The sequence below is a fragment of the Excalfactoria chinensis genome, chromosome 1, assembly GCF_039878825.1.
Source record: "Excalfactoria chinensis isolate bCotChi1 chromosome 1, bCotChi1.hap2, whole genome shotgun sequence".
Lineage (NCBI taxonomy): Eukaryota > Metazoa > Chordata > Aves > Galliformes > Phasianidae > Excalfactoria > Excalfactoria chinensis.
In genome coordinates, this window is record NC_092825.1 from 12,254,061 (window position 1) to 12,267,799 (window position 13,739).

At 39.3% G+C, this 13,739-nt stretch overlaps 1 protein-coding gene across 3 annotated transcripts in view; it reads left to right on the forward strand.

Annotated features, from left to right (window-relative positions):
• Positions 1-13,739, forward strand: part of LHFPL3 (LHFPL tetraspan subfamily member 3) — a 227,111-nt gene that overhangs the window by 71,342 nt on the left and 142,030 nt on the right. The gene's annotated exons all lie outside the window — the stretch shown is intronic.

Sequence of the window (13,739 nt, forward strand, 5' to 3'; positions counted from 1 at the left end):
TGAAAACATTTATTCTCCCTGCAAGACAGAGACAGTGACAGGTGTATTTATTTTAAAGGGAAGAAGCCCTACTCTGTTTGCACCACAGCTAGGAAGAAAACACTGATGTTCCAGCTCTGGTAGCGTTGGAGAGGGAGCTCCATCAGCTAAAGCAGTTCACGTGTAAGGAGTAACACCATCAGCACAACTGGTGAGTGGATGAGCAGCAGTGTTGCTGAGTGGCTGGGTTACTTGCTCTGCTTTCCCAGAGCCAAGCAGTAAACAAGCAGAACCAACACTAGCTTTGAAATCTCTGAGGAAGCCACTCAATAATGTGCTGATCCAACTGATGGAGTGATTAGTTTCAGTGGTATTTGCCTCTTCCTAGATGGCATGAACCCATGGCTACCAATGCAGGAGCTGGCAACTGATCTGTGTTTGCATTGGTTACACTGATTTTCTCCATGCATACCTGCTGAGAATGAACTGCAGCAGGCATGAACAGCAGTGTTCTTGTGTGTAATTTCTCACAATAATAGGAAATATCACAAAAGCTGCTTGATTTTGTGAGTACTCTAAGTTTACCCACCCTGCTACGTGATGATTGATTTAACAGCCCTGCTCCGAAAGTAATGCCTCCTATTTATTTTATTTTATTTATTTTTTTATGTTGGCTCATGACAGCAGAGGTGGATGTTGGTGGTATGGCAGTAGGGGTTGAACCTTCCTGCCAGCATCCCATTTCATTTTGTTGCTGTGTGACAGATGGCAGCAGGAGGGCAATCTGACAAAATGGCATCTGACATGGAAGTGTGGATGAAGCAAAGATATGTCATTAAATTCTTCCATGTGAAAAAAGTGGCATCCACTGACATTCATTGACGCTTGCTAAATGTTTATGGACACCAAGCGGTGGATTCAAGTACAGTGAGGTTGTGGGTGGTGCATTTCAACAGTAGTGACAGCAAGAGTGGGTCAGCTCCAGTGGAATGGATTTTTGGGAACATGTCATGCAAGCTCTTGTTCATTGCTAGTGAAAATGCATAGCTGTTGGTGGTGAGTATGTTGAAAAATTGTGTTTTGTAGCTGAGACTTTACTCTATCAAATAGTGTTATTGTGCTCTTGCTAGTGCTCAGGCATTTTTTTCAGAGAGACCTATGTATTTTAGTTTCCTGTGAGTTATTTATGCTAGTTTGACTTGGTTCTGACATTACATTACTGTCTTTTCAGCCTGGCATGTCTGGCTGTATGCGTGTCTAAAGATGCTCATGCAAATAAACAGACAATAACAGTTGGTACACAATATACAGGCTCCATCATTGATTTCTAAACCTAAATATGTGTAAGAAAGATGCTTCAATAGTCTGTTCTCTGCAAATACTCATTACTGTCAACCCAGTCTGCTGCATGGAAAATTTCCTTTTTAAATGTTTTTTTCCTGTAGGTAGTGCTTGAACCACCCAGAGACCTATGAAGGGCATTACTGAGTGTGTGGGGTGCTGCACTGCTCCTTGAGCACTGTTCATTCAATTGGGTATTTGTCCATACCCAAAGCTATCATCTCACTGGATGGAAAGCTCAAATAATATTTCCATGTTACACTTCATTTATGTTTTAAAAGCTCATAATGCTTTGGTATGCTTCAACCCATTTATACTGGGAGAATGATCCCAGGTGTCCTTTCTCTTACGTCCCAAATGTTAGGTGACAAAAGAAGGAACAGTTTTTTTCTAAGTTTAAATATCCAGCATAACATGCCAGCTTGCTCGAGTTATATTAGTGCTTGGAAGATATGATTCCTGTTGTGGTGTTCACATGGTGAATGTTAGAAGGCATGGATCAGTTTTTCAGGATCTATTTCTTTGCCTCTGTGCAACGTATTGCCCACTTGTTAACGAGGGCTTTCCAGAAGAGCTAACCTTCTCCAAGTGTTTGTCTGTGTCTGGATGAACTTTCTACATGCTGGCTTCAATTCCTCCAGGAATCTTTAGTTCACTTGAGGGTTTCTCATACAGCAGTAATAAATGAATAAATAAATAAAGAAGCAGTGATGACAGAGCTAGAAGAATTGGGGAGCAAAGCCTGAGCGGCCACTAACACCAGCAGTCTTTCTTTATGCACTGCAAACAGTTTTTACTACTACAGCTACTCTTCCCCATGCCAGAAGAACACTGTGTGTTTATTTTAAGGTTGCTTTTGGATCCCCAGCAGTAACAGCTAGGCCAATGTGAATTGCACCTCTGTCCAAAGAGGAGCACTTCCATAGTCTCAGTTCAGACTGGATTTCAATGAAGGGATCTGTGAAGCCACAGACACTTCTACTTCCTTTCTGTAGACCAAGGCTTCAAACGTGAGAGCTAGCATTCACCTCCACTATCTGTTCTTGTGGTTTTCACAGCTGGCTTCTGAGGATGCTGTTCAGAGCAATCACCCTCCAGGATGATAAATAGTATTATGTAATAGTATTATGTAAAACTCTTTATGGTGCTGTCTTCCAGTAGATCCCAGGGCTTTTTAACCTGACAAAAAGTATAGAGAAGAACCTGACTTTTCTCCATGGAAGGGTCAAGTACTTTAGAAAGCACTGCCAGAGAGCTGTCGTATTTTTAATAAGATTTAGGGAGCAATCTATGAAATTTCCCTGCTATCTACCAGAACTACATGATACGGATGATCTTCATGCTAGTTTCATTACTGAGCAAAGTGGCGTTCAGCCAAGTCTACTAATAAAACTTAATGGATTGAATTATCTCTTCCACATTTTAAAAAGTTGTATGCGCTCAGAGAGCCAGAAATAGAGCAGTTTAAAAAGGCAGTTGACTGAAATCTGGAGTCAAATCATTAAAGAATTTTACAGATTTAAAGTTTCATTTATTTGTAACACATTAAGAGAAAGCTTATCATACAGGTCCCATGGCCTGCAGATTCTGTCACACCCTCCCCTTCTACCTCTCCTCTTCTGTATTACAAGTATCTTTATTTTCTGTTGCAAGTAGTATGTTGGCCTGTGAAGCCCAGTTTATTGACTACTTCTCTCCCTAGCTATCCATCCAGAGCTGTCTGCTTGAGCACAGGAGCTGATTTGCTGATTTGGAGGTCAATTTGAAGCAAATGAGACAGCTGAGACAAATGGCACTGATTAACTATCAATTGTCTATCTCTCTGTAAGCTGAGATGGAGAACGTATGGAGATGGGACAAAGGCATTTAATGTGAAGGCAGAATTCTCCTTGAAAAGGCAATGAAATAAAATTGAAGAAGCTTGAGGCTGGCCAGTAAAAGAGAAAGAAGCTGATTCCAGGAGGAGAAATCACGTAGGAAAATAAAAACTGGCAAGAGCAACTGAAAGAATGATGAAAAAATGAAGAATTGAATCCAACGATGATTCTGGGAAGGAGGAAAAAATAAGAGCCGCTGCAAGGCAAAGAGTCAAAAACTTGAAGTAAAAACAGAGGAGAAAAACAGAGAAGAGCAATTCTGATTGAACAGAAGGAAGTAATGGCCTGGTTGCACCTAATTAATGTCCTAAATAGCTTCACATGTTAAAAAGCAACTGATAGAAGCCAGTGTAATATATGCTTACACGAGGATTTCCATCAGTTTGGGTAAACCGATTTAAATGTTATTTAAATCCAGCAATAGATGAACAGGTGGTTCTGGACATGGAACTGAGTGACTGTGCTGTCTGTGGTGTGGGAGCAATCTTGCAGCAAACAAGTGTAATATTTTCATTTTGCAGTAATATTTTAAAATCTCTAATGTGCTTCAGCTTAAATGTCTGTGTTAGAATAATATAAAATGGGAAAACATCTCAGCAGAAGGCTCCAAGAATTAAATTCAGACACAGTGTGTCCATGCTCTCACTCCCTATTCCCTTACCTCCCAGGTTTTCCAACACCTAACAAACAAAAAAAGTCTATTGAAATAACTTTCTTTTGTCAACCATTAAACACATCAAAGAAATGCAGTTTAATACTAAATAGATGTTGGTTAGAGAGAGGTTTCCTTGAATAATAAAATCCCACACACAGTGGCAGTAGTGCTAATCTGTGTTTTGCAAATATTCCCCAAGGCCTTTTTCAGTAAAGAAGCTAAATGCTCTTCTGCAAACATCAGGTCTTCTCTAATTTCTTCCTTCATTTTCCCTACTGTTCTTATAACAACCATCTATTATTTTCTTTCCTCACCGTGTGCTTAACCTAACAGAGTTGGTTTGAACTCTCTTTATCGTGGGCTGACAGGTTTAAATTTAACAATTACAAACCCTGCAGCCCTAGTAATGTCTGTTTGGCTGTGTGAATATACATTTCTGATTGTTTATGTGAAAAGGTTCATTTTGTGGAAGAAAAATCACACTTTGGCTACCCATTTGCTCATCAATTCACTCAGAAACTGAAAAGGTCATTGGATTTGATGTGATGAGGATGCACCTCCGCCCCTCCTTCTTGGGGAAGTGTTCAGCAGGGATCTTGGAAGAGGAAGAATCATATCCCCACTACCCTCACCATCAATAAAGAGTAGGGCTGGCTTTGTGGAGGTGCATTTTTTGCAAAGGATATGGTTGTGCAATATTGTTGTGTATGCTGGAAAACCCAGAATGACATCCAGGATTGAATGGATCTGTACTGCCTAAAAACTGGGACACCATCCAAGTCTTAAAATACTTTCAAACATAATCATAATCAGAAGTAATATCAAAAGTGCAATAAGAGGTTTTAAGCTCTGTTGGTAGCTCTATTTTAAACATTGTAATCTAGAAAAGTAAGCATAATGGTTTGGATATTGCAATTAGTATTCATATTGGATGGACTTCCTTACTTGATCATAAAGTCACAAATCAAAGCTTATGCATGGTTGTCTTTTGGGATATTGATCCATGTCCGTGCAGGCAGCCTGGCAAAGGCTCTGTTAAATTAATGCCGCTCTTGAGAATGACTGAGCAAAGGATTAATGTAGAAAACTGTTAATCAAATTAAGTGTTTCTTAAAATTCTGTAAAGCATTTTATGCACAAAGGAAACTTTGGTAAGAACTCGTTATTACAACAGAAATAATTTGTTCTATTGTATTTCATACTGCCAATTGGAAATTTGTTCTCTTCTTCAGTGAAACCCAGTGTTCAAACATTATAGCGTAAAACCTGGAAAAAAAGCCTGTGTGCACAATGATCTTCAGCATTCAGGAAAGGAGAGTATGCAGTTTGGAGAAAAAGTTGAAATGCAGTTTCAGATCTTGCTTATGGTAGTTGCTCATAAATGCTGTGGTGAAAATAATACATGTCCATCTGTCTCATTAGAACTCATAAAACTGTTCTTGACCTGAATTTCCCATCATCTCGAAGAACTTCTGTGATTGCTTTGTGCAAGGCAAGCAGGTTCCTGGCCTACAAGAGTGGACTCTGGCCCATGTGTGTAAGGACAAGAGGGCTGAACCAGCACTGTTCTCCTGCATGCAGTGCCTTTTCTACTGCTGCACCCAAGTACCTTGACTAGAAAGATGTGGAGAGGGATGAAGCCAGATGATGGCACAGCATGAAAAGGCTTCATTTGGTTCCTCTTGTTGCGGATATATATATCTGTAAATAAGTGATTTTATTTACCACCACAGTCTTTATATTTCCCCACCAAAATTATGTCCTTTCTGTTGCCAGCATATTAGCAAATACTGCTTGTTTAAGCCACTGATCAACATTACAAAGGGCAAAGTCGTTCTCATGTAAGTTGAATTTCAATGTCACTTTTTATGGCACACCTAGAAATCCTTTCTGTTACACAGGCAATTAACAGGGATGCTGTCTTTTTGAGGCAGGAGTGATCTATGTAGAAATTATCACATTTAACAGAATCACACAGAATCGTACAATTGTAGGGGTTGGAAGGCACCACTGGAGATCATCTAGTCATCAAAGAATCATAGAATGGTTTGAGTTGGAAGGGACCTTTAAGATCATGTAGTTCCGATACAGGGACACCTCCCTCTAGACCAGGTTGCTCAAAGCACCATCCAGCCTGGCCTTGAACACCTCCAGGGAGGAGGCATCCACAGCTTTTCTGAGCAGCCTGTTCCAGTGTCTCACCACCTTCACGGTAAAGAATTTCTTACTAATATCTAGTCTAAATCTGCCTTCTTCCAGTTTAAAGCCATTTCCCCTCATCCTGTTGCTACATGCCCTTATAAAAAGTTCCTCCCCAGCTTTTCTGTATCCCCCTTCCAGACCCAGTATTGGAAGCACACTATAAGCCTTCTCCAGGCTGAAGAGCCCCAAATCTCTCAGACTGTCTCCCATAAAGGAAGAACTCCATCTTTCTGATCATCTTTGTAGCCCTCCTCTGGACTTGCTCCAACAGTTCCATGTCGTTTCTGTGTGGAGGGCCCAGAACTGCACACTCCAGGTGGGGACCCATGACAGCAGAGTAGGGGGGGCTTAATCACCTCCCTCAACCTGCTGGTCATGCAATTCAGCATACAGTTGGCCTTCTGGGCAGAAAGTGCACGTTGCTGGCTCATGTTGAGTCTTTCATCAACCAACACCCACAAATCCTCCTCTTCAGGACTGCTCTGAAGCCATTCTTTATCCAACTTGTATCTGTGCTTGCAATTGCTGCATTCCTGATGCAGAGTCTTGCACTTTGCCTTGTTGAACTTCATGAGGCTGTAATAGGCCTGCCTCTCAAGCCTGTCTAGGTCTCTCTGGATGACATTCATTTTCTAAATAGTACTATTTATGTTACCAAAGTCCTAAGAGGAGTATACAGTTGCAATTTGCCTGCCTGCAGAGTCTATATGCTCTGGCCAAAGTGGTGACTCAGCTATACAACAGTTGCTAACTTCAACGGAATTTCTGAGTGTTCATTTGTAGGTTTTCAACGTGTGACTTTACACAGCACAACAGGTTCCTCCATTGTTTTCTTTCCCTTCCCATAATTTGCTAATTCACTCTAAGCCCTGTTTTCTTCACTCACATTCCCAGACTATGCAAAAATACACTGGACTGTAAGAAAAAGTCAGATACATGGAATCGTTGTGCTCTTTTCATGTAAGAATTAACTTACTGACTTTGAAGGCAGCCCTTTGATATACAAAGGATTCATATTACACATGAAGTTTACGTAATTTAACAATTACATGTATCTGAGACAGTGGTTGACAAGCCTAACTTATTTGGGCCAATGAATTGCAGGCTATATTAAGTAATTGGAATGATTTAAAACTCCTCTGCAGAAATGCAGCTGTGAGACATTACAATGGATCTTTTTATTTTTAAAGCGTATATTTTTTATTTTTAAAGCGTATATTTTTTATTATTAAAGCGTATATTTTAAGAGCTTAAATTGCTACCATAAACACTGCTTTAAACTCCAACCATACAAGTAGGTCCATTTTCAAAGACAGTCATTTATTTGTCTACAATAAATAGTAATTTATGATAGGCAGTGTTGGTTTTCATTGACTGTGCAGATCTTTGGCAGTGAGTAATACTGTTTAGTTGTTTTTGATAAAAGGACTACGTAATTATAATTTGTGTTATTATGTAAGACAAAATACTTCCTCTGTTTAAGAAAATAATGGTTTGAAAGTTGGAGGGAGGCCTGGAGTTTATTTTGGTTTTGAAAGTCTGTGTCAGCGACAGAATAATAGTCTGTTGAGTGACTTCCTCTTTCCTACCAAAACATTGTATCAGGGGTAAATGGTGGATTTCAAATACGGGAAGGTTTGGCAGGAAGTCTCTCTTCAAAGCCAATGGTTATGCAGAGGGCTGGAGGACAGATCCTCCTGTTCATGCAGCATCTGAGTGCTTTGGAGAATTCTGATTAAGTTTCCTCAGATCTTAGGGCAGGTTGATGGGAAACATCATTCTGTATATTGCATGGGCCACCTTAACCCAACCCTGCCCTTTCTCTGCCAGAAGTCTTCTGCAGGTGGTTGTCACTGCACTTCAGCACAGCCTGGGCCTCAGTGCCCAAATCCAACCACTACCTTCTCTCATCAGTGTCCTTCTACTGAGGGACAACATCCATTTTTAAGAACTGAAAGCTCTGAGAGATCAACAGAATTGTTTGATCAATTCTGGGCATTATACACATGTGCTCTACAGAGCAGTATCTCTGTGCTGTTCCTTGCAGGGGATCTACTCTCTTTTCCCATCCATATAGGAGTAAACCAAGGGGACAGTGTATATCATCTGTGATTTGTGCACAGTATTTTAGTGTAGGCAATGTCTAAATGTAGGCAAGTTTTTTTTTGTTGGTGGTGGTTTTTTGTTTGTTTGTTTTTCCCCTATGATATATAAAACACCTAATAAATTGCCTCTTGAATGCACGCAGTATTTCGTAAGGTCAAGTGACACCACTCCCTAATACAGTGCAATCAATAATCATTGTGAGAAACCCATAGGGTATTGTATCATTTATCTCGAAGCCTTCTGCTCTGAATGAGAATTCTGACTTCAGTTTTCAGTATAAATTGTAATCTCTCCTAGGTTCTGCCAGGGATACCATAAAATATGTTGTTATATTTTTCAAAGCCCTGTCATTCTGGCATCCAAACTATGACTTACTGCTGTATTATAAATGCTTAAGAAAGAGTACTACATCTTATCCCAACCTCGCTGAAAAGTGTAACATTTATGTTGCGACGGCAAAGAGAGCAGGAGACTTTGTAGAAATGCTAATTAAACCCTCTCTCTGGAGATAAGGTTGAATTGATAAACCCACTTTAACACTAATTTCTCTCTTTATTGCGTGCTCATAAACTACCTAGGACCCTTTAAAATGCTTTATAAATAATTTAATGGGTTAATTAAATATTTCCTATATACTTTGCAGATCAACTCGTGAAACCCCCTAAGTCCACCAAAATGATACATGAACCTCAGTGTGCAATATTGTACTTGATGTTATTATTTAAAAGGTTTTTCACCACCTGAATATGTATTCAAAAGAGATGTAGGGCAGTATCAGAGTTGTAATTCTTAGAGCCAAAACCTTCTCAGCTGCTGAGAAAGACCACTCCAGGATTCTCCGTGAGTGACTGGCCTCACAAATTAAAGCTTAGCTTTTAATTTCTTTTACAAGGAATTAACTTATTTAATTTGTGCAGGGAGCAGCTATGTTAGGCATTTATGTGGAAGGGATCAGACAAACATAAAGTTAATAATGTGCCTCTGCGTAAATATTTTTATGAGCTGAGTAGATTTCATTAAAGATTAGGAAGGAAATATTTAGTTAATTCATTTATATATTTATGAAGTTCTTTCATGTGTTTGGAATGGATTACAGAGAGGTAGTACAATGACAAGAAAGAACCAACATCAATTTGTCAAGAATGAATCATGTCAAAACAAAATAATTTCCTCCTAGAACAAAGACAATAAGTGTGGACAGAAGGAAAGCAAGTGTCATGTACCTTTTGCAAGACTTCCAGTGCTGTCTTGCATACTGTTTTCAAAAGCGAGATGAGGAGGAAGGTATAATCTATCTGAAACTATGACAAGGTAACTGAACACTGGCTTCATAACCATGTTGACAGAATGATATCAGTAGTGTCATTTCCAACAAGCATCTACACAGTGCTCTGTCCTGAACTGAAAACTGTTCAGTCTTAACATCAGCGATATGAGTTGGTGACTAAAGAAAGTGCTTATTAAATTTACAAAGACTAAAAGGAGCTGGAGGACAAGTTTCAAATTCAGGCTGGGGAAAAATTCTGAACTATGCTGTATGTAACTCATTGATTTTGGTTACTTTTTTCCCAGCCTTCCTCTCCTATCAGCAGCCACTGGCTCCAACCTGCACTATTGCCTGTGCCATGAGTGCAGTGTTTGCCCTCCAGGCACAGTTGTCTGCTTCTGATCCTGTTTCTGATTCTAGTCCTTATAGGTAGCAGACCTGTCTACTCACAAAAAAACTGTTTTGGCACTGGACTCATCATTTGGATTTCTTTATCCAGACTGCATAACAAGTGGTGAGCTCTATACGGGAGTCTGAACAGAACATGCTGAGCCCAAATGTTCATCAGTCCGAAGCAAAACCAATCCAAGCGCAGCTTGGATCCCTTTCTATGCATCTGTTGGGTTTCATATAAATCATCTCGTGCATTCCTCCCATGAACATTTTAACTGGGTAACTTAATTGTTCATACACTATGCATACAATCTCCCACTAGTAGCCATACTATCTAGCTCATCCAGTTTGTCTGCCAGTGTTTTGTTTGAACACTCCCTGATTGACTTCCCCTCCATACAATGCTAAATGTTTTGTGTAATCTCCATCCATCTTTTTGCAAGCTGCACATGGCTGGTTTGTCTGTACACCATCTAGCAGCTCATCACCTGCAAAATAAGCAAAACAGCCATCCAAAACTGTGGCATGCAGAGCCATGATATAGCATTAAATAGGTAATGAAAGAAATGTTCCATTGAAAACTTAACTGGAGTAATCAGTCCAGATTTGGGCACCACGTTTCCAGTACCCTGTTTCCAGAAACTTTACTAGAGAGCAAAAAAGTTCAGCAGTAAGACAAATCAGAGATGGAGTAAACATGGCCTAATAGGAAAACTTGAGAGAAAAGTGTTTGATTAGTCCACATGGCTGATAGACACCACATGTCCCTTAAAGGCCAAATTCTCCTATCTATCCTCTTTTCTCCTGCCTCTTCCAGGGCTGAGAATCTCTGCATCCTCTGTAAGATGAATACAAGCTTTGTGCTTAAATGGAAAGCATGGATAATCAGCTTTTATTTTAAAATTCTGGAGTTCTAGAAGAAATTTGTGAGGAATATTATAAATATCTTCATCACTGGATGATCCTAAGAACAAGTCAAGGATATCTGCCCGTCAGAAGTATTCTTAAATATCCCTGGAACTCCTTAACAATTGAAAATTTGCATATGAAAAGAATCTTTCGGATCTCATCATTTTCATGTTGACATTATTTTCTGTGGGACTTGCTCGTGTTTTACAGTAATGTAGATAGCAGTCGAGTAATCTAATACTTTGTAGTCACACAGAAATATCCCTGAAAATTAGAGGAGATATCACTGAATAGGAACTGCTTGTACGATTCAGGTCTTTGCAGAGCTAAACCCTTCTTTGCAAATTCATAAAAACTGTCATCCATGGATCCCAAAGCAATTTAGAGACATTATTTAATGGTAAAAATCAACTTGGCTCAGGCTATAACTGAGTTCAGGCAGCCTTGTGGAGCTGGCTGTTTTTCAATGGAGAGAAACAATCCCTTTGGAAAGCAATTGGGCTGAGTGTTTGTAGTATTTGGAGTGCTAAAAAATTTAGGGCAGATATTCTTAGATCCACACTGGCAACCATCTAAGCCAATTCACTGATTCAGTGAACCCTGGGTAACCTTGTCAGAGCTTATTCCTACGATGCATTGGGAATGCTGGGGATAAACAAACTGCAGCTGGTGTAAACTTTTCACTTGCTTTTCTGGCTGTGTTTCAAGTGCAAAGTTTTCATGCATAGAAAAGAAATCCTGTGTTTCCATGCATAGAAATTACTCAATAGTCCTGACGAATTGGACCCTAACACACTTCTTCCCACTGCTGCCACATTCCCGCTCCATCCACACCACATGTTTCAGACTCCACATGTTAAGGACCCATGCAGACATGCAGAAATACTATGATCAGTAGAAATTCATCCAAGAGGATGAGTTCTAGTATCATTCAGGCTAAAAGGGATCTCAGGAAGTCTCTTGTCCAACCTCCTGCTCAAAGAAAGATCATGGCATCACACCAAGTTGCTCAGGGCTTTATCCAACTAAGTCTTGAAGATATCTGCAGACACAGACAGCAAAATCTCGTTGAGCAGCTTCTCCACTGCTTAACTTCCTCATGGGGAAAAAATTTCTCTTTATACATACTCTTAATATTTCAGCTAATATCTACTGTCTCTTGTTCATGTGTACACTGTGAAGTCTTCGTTTGTCTCCTTGAATACTTCCTCATAGATACTGGGGTCTGCTGTTCAGTTCACTGATGCTATCTTTTATCCAGGCTGGACAAATCCCAGGTTCTTAGCCTCTCCTCACAGAGCACATAATCCAGCCATGACCATCTTGGTGGCCCAGACTGCAGTTTATCTATGTCTTCTGATATTAAACTGGTAGACACTATGAATCCTGGCATGAAGAAGTTGGAGAATGCATTCTGACAACCTTGGAATCGCATTCTTGCCTCAAGATCTGAAAAAAAAAATCTCAGTAAAGCAGACCAGATCACAGAGTTTGAACTGTCTTAGTCTTCCTGCTTGAGACTCTTAGGGGTACAGGATTAAGCTTACCACAAGTCTGACTTTCCCTTACCCTTGCTCTTTTAAAATGTACTTCCCCACTGTGTTTAACATTCTGGTATTGTTTTCAGTCATTCCCTGTTAAAAGTAAGAGAACATTTTATGCAGTATGGAAATAGCAAATTTTGTTTGTCCTTTAATAGTAATGAAACACTACAGAGAGTAAGCCTACCATGGATTAGAGAGTATTTTGATAAGTAGTAAGCAGTAAGATTCAGCTAAAACCTGTTTCTTCCCAGGCTCCTCAATAATCCTGGTTTAGACAAGAACAGTAATTAAGATACTGCAGGAAATAGCGCACAAAATGAAAGATACAACAGAATTTTGAAGTTCAGGAGCAATTGGACCTCAAAACATAGCAGAAGCTGCAAAGAACAGTGCAAGTCTTGAGGAAATACCATTTGAGGAAGGCATTTCAAATGATTTGTTCTGAAAGAATTCAGAAATCTTAGACTTTATTAAAGCAACTAATACTTCTTCATCCCCACGCTACAATTGCAGGTCTCAGATATGGTAGCTTTTATAGAAGAAACTGCAGTTCTCTGCAAATGCGTATTAGATAAAGCCTAATTGAAGAAACAGGTACCAGTGAAGTCACTCTTTGAAAATTAGTTTGAGTTAATGTAGAAGTTTGTCAGAGGAAAACATGTATTTGAACATATATCTTATCCCCAAGTTTTAGTTATGCTGATCAACCATTCTAGACATGTTTCATAGCAGTTATTGCCAAGTGAAAAGATTTGATGCTAGATTTAGAAATAGATTGTTTGGTGTGTAATTATCAGTCTTACAAAAATTTAAACAGGGTTGTTGCTTGTGAAGTTGAAATTATATCTGGCCTCTGGACACAATATCCTTATTCTTCTATTTCCTGTTATTCTGTATGCTTCACAGAATCACTGTAGCGTATCATTTTTGCTGTTGGGAATAAAAATGATGAAAATGGGGGAAAGATCCTCCAGAATTGTTTTTCTCTCATTTAAAATTTTAAGAAAACAAATAAACAAACTGAAAAGAACAGATAACACTTAAAATCCACCAATAGATTTCACCCGTTTCATTTGAAGGAAGATCTTTTGTTTCACTTTTTATTACTGACTATTGGCAGCATTTGATAACACGCTAGCAATCTTCACTGATTTTATATAACGTAGAGAAATGCAGCTTGCTATGAGGTACTGGAGTTTTCTTTTCTATGAAGAATTGCTCTAAGGTTACATTATTGTTTCAGGGAGCATATGAAGTGACAAAGTAGTACTCTGATTAATTCCAAACTATGGATCTACCTCCATTCCTTGTGTATGCACGTATGATGCAAGCAAGCTCAGCAGATGATATGTAGATCTAGGGAAGAAAACGTTTGAAATATATGATGGTCCACCTTGCCAGGCCTTATTTAAGAGATGTGGACATAATACAGTTTATAAATATCTGCTCCCAACGTTTCCTTAGTT